The sequence below is a fragment of the Triticum dicoccoides genome, chromosome 7B (assembly GCF_002162155.2).
Source record: "Triticum dicoccoides isolate Atlit2015 ecotype Zavitan chromosome 7B, WEW_v2.0, whole genome shotgun sequence".
NCBI lineage: Eukaryota > Viridiplantae > Streptophyta > Magnoliopsida > Poales > Poaceae > Triticum > Triticum dicoccoides.
Window position 1 is genome coordinate 166,270,148 of NC_041393.1, and position 4,097 is coordinate 166,274,244.

Genomic DNA, 4,097 nt, shown 5'->3' on the forward strand with positions numbered 1-4,097 from the left:
TTTAATGCTTTGTTCCGGTTCTCTATTAAAGGGAGGCCTTAATATCCCTTAGTTTCCAATATGGACTCCGCTGCCATGGGAGGGTAGGACAAAAGATGTCACGCAAGTTAGTTTAATAAAGCACGTATGACTATTTACGGAATACATGCCTACATTATATCGATGAACACGAGCTAGTGCCGTATTGCCCTAGGTTATAACTGTCACATGATGAATATCATCCAACAAGTCACTGATCCAATGCCTACGAATTTATCATATATTGTTTCTGCTAAGTTACTACTGTTTCTACTGCTATCGTTACTGCTACAATATCACTGCTATCACTGTTACTGTTACCATTGCTGCTGTTAGTACTATCAAAACTATCAAACTACTTTGCTATGGATCACTTTGTTGCAGATAATTAATCTCCAGGTGTGGTTGAATTGACAACTCAGCTGCTAATACCTTCAAATATTCTTTGGGTCCCCTTGTGTCGAATCTATAAATTTGGGGTAAATACTTACCCTTGAAAATTGTTGCGATCCCCTATACTTGTGGGTTATCAATGAGCATAATATTTATTTCTCTCAAAATGATCTAAGTGAGGCAAGAGAGAATTTCTTAAAAAATTACTAACTCCCAAATAAATCTAAGTGAAGCATGAGAGCATTTATTCAAAAATAACAAAGCACACCATGCTAAAAACATATAAGTGAAGTACTAGAGCAAATCCATGGCTCTAAAAATTTAAGTGAAGCATAAGAGCAAGCATAGCATAATTTTTGGCACTCTCAAAAAGGTGTGTTCAGCAAGGATTCAACACTTAAAACACAAACCAAAACAAGCAAAGACTCATATCATTCAAGATGCTCCAAGCAAAACACATAATATGTGATGAATAAAAATATAGTTCCAAGTAAAATACCGATGGTTGTTAGAAGAAAGCGGGGATGCCACTCGGGGGCATCCCCAAGCTTAGTTGCTTGCTACTTCTTGAATATTATCTTTGGGTGCCTCGGGCATCCCGAAGCTTAGCCTTTTGCAAATCCTTATTCCTTCATCCACCATAAGATCACCCAAAACTTGAAAACTTCTATCACACAAAACTCAACAAAACCTACGTGAGATCTGTTAGTACAAGAAAGCAAACCACTACTATAAGTACTATTGCAAACCTATTCATATTTTATTTTTGCATTATATCTACTGTATTCCAACTTTTCTATGGCAAAAACTCATCAAAGAAAACCATAGAATCATCAAAACAAGCACACAACGCAAAGAAAACAGAATCTGTAAAAAACAGAACAGTCTGTAGCAATCTGACTACTTCAAATACTTCTGTAACTCCACAAATTCTGAAAAGTTAGGACGACGTGAATAATTTGTTTATTAATCTTCTGCAAAAAGAATCAACTCAAAAGCACTCTTTTGTTAAAAATGAAAAATAATTTCGTGAGCGCAAAAGTTTCTGTTTTTTAGCAAGATCAAATCAACTTTCACCCAAATCATCGCAAAGGCCTTGCTTGGCACAAACACTAATTTAAACCAGAAAAACATATCTAACCAGAGGTATAATTGTAGTTTATTGAAAAGAGCAAGAAAAACAAAAAGCAAAAATATACAAGCTGGGTTTCCTCCCAACGAGCGCTATCGTTTTACGCCCCTAGCTAGGCATAATGCGTAGGATTTTAAGTTCTGTCATCCTTGTCCTTGTTTTCCTTGGGGGTATTCGTGTCAGGAGGTTTTGTAAGAACAAATTATCCATGGAAGCCTTAGCACTATCAAGTTGCTATTTATCATAACCCCTTTGATTTCCGGTAGTGATCCAAGAATAGTGTTGATTAATATCATTAAAAACTTGTTGGATCATACCTAAAACAGGGACTTGCTTTTTAAGATTCTCATCAAAGATTTGGTTATCTCCAAGCAAATATCTTAAAGCATAATCACTATTATAAAGAATTTCATCAATCACGGGTTTTCACAATTCATGCCATAAAAATCAAAGATTTCCCTAGCTTCCCGTATTATGTAGTCGAATTCATTCATCAGAACAAGAGTGGCTAACTTTTTAGCTTTAGGATTCTTTATAATGGGCAACTCATAGAACAATCTTTGCAAGGTATGATGAGTACGGATAAATCTAGTTTTAAGTTTCAGAACAAGTGCCGAAATAGCTTCCGCATAAGATTTAGTCCTTTTAAGTATAGAAATATGACCAAGACTTAATTTTCCGATACAATTTAAAAATTCTTGGATATTTTCTTTTCCCATAAAGTTCCCTTGCGCCAAGACAAAAAATTTGGCATCCAGATTACCCGTACACTCCATTTTAGGAGTTAGGCCATCATCTGTTTCTGCCATACCGAAATCACTCATGGTGACTTCACAATAATATTGCACTCAAAAACAGATCTGACGAGAAAACGGCGAATGAAAAAGAGGGCGAATAAAATGGCAAACTTTTGTGAAGTAGGGGAGAGGAAAACGAGAGGCAAATGGCAAATAATGTAAATTGCGAGGAGATGAGATTTTTGCTTAGGAACCTGGTTGATGTTGAAGATCCCCCCGGCAACGGCGCTAGAAATTCCTTTTGATGTCTGCTAGAACTACGTCGGTATTTCCCCAAAGAGGAAGGGATGATGTAGTATAGCAACGGTAGGTATTTCCCTCAATGATGAGACCAAGGTTATCAAACCAGTAGGAGAACCTCCTAACACCACATAAACAACACCTGCACACAAATAAAAAATACTCGCAACCCGACGTGTTAAAGGGGTTGTCAATCCCTTTCGGGTACGGCGCCTTAAGATAGACAAATAACGTGAGATAAAAGTGGTAGATAGGATAAATAGATCACAGAACAAATAAATTACAGCAAGTTATTTTTGTATTTTTAGTTTAATAGATCTGACAATAAAAGCAAAGGAAAATAGATCGCAAAGGCAAATATGATGAAAAGACACCCGGTGGCCGTAAGTTTCACTAGTGGCTTCTCTCGAGAAAAATAACAAATGGTGGGAAAACAATTACTGTTGGGCAATTGATAGAACTTCAAATAATCATGACGATATCCAGGCAATGATCATTATATAGGCATCACGTCCAAGATTATAGACCAACTCCTGCCTGCATCTACTACTATTACTCCACACATCAACCGTTATCCAGCATGCATCTAGTGTATAAGTTCATGGAAAAACGGAGTAATACAATAAGAACGATGACATGATGTAGACAAGATCTGTAGAAATAGACCCCATCTTGTTATCCTTAATAGCAATGATACATACGTGTCATTTCCCTTTTTATCACTGGGATCAAGCACCATAAGATCGAACCCATCACAAAGCACCTCTTTTGTAACATCCCAAATTTTCAATTTGGAATGTTATACACTAGATCATCAATGCATATCATATTTTCTTTGTTTTTGGCTTGATCCTAGAAATTCTAAGCAACTCAAGGACCCTCGGAGAGAGTTGGGGATTTTGTTATTTTCATATTTGAGTTTTCTCAAATTTTGAAAATAGGATCATTTGATTTTATTTATTTTATCTTCAATTATTTAGATTATAAAAATATGAGAGAGGGAATAAAATGACTTTCCCAAAATAAAGAAATATTGAGGATTTAATAAAAAAACAAATAAGGTTTATTTTGGAGTTTTTGCTATTTTAGTTGAATTTAGGAAAAAATGCAAGTTTTTCAAAACTGCATTTTAGGGCCAAGAAAATGTTCATCTTGTTCTAAATATTTTATTTGGACGACCAAAATTTATTTTGATATTTTTAGATTTTTATTTATTTTCCTATAATTTATTTTCTGTTCAGAGAAATTGTTTTAAAAAAAACTCGCGCGCGCCCGACTAGGCCGAAGCCCAGCCGAGTCGGCCCGCCTCCCCGCGCCGCCGTCTCCCTCCAGGAGACCGCGACCGCCGCCGCCGTCGCCGAGTCCGACCGGGACTCTGTACCCGCGCCGCCTTGCCCCCTCCCCCGAGCCGCCGCACCCCCCTCCCCCTTTAAATACTCAGTCCGGGGCCCCCTAGGGAGCCCCAAGCCGCAGCCGCAGCCGCCACAAACCGCAGCCGCCGCCGCCTTGTGCCGCCG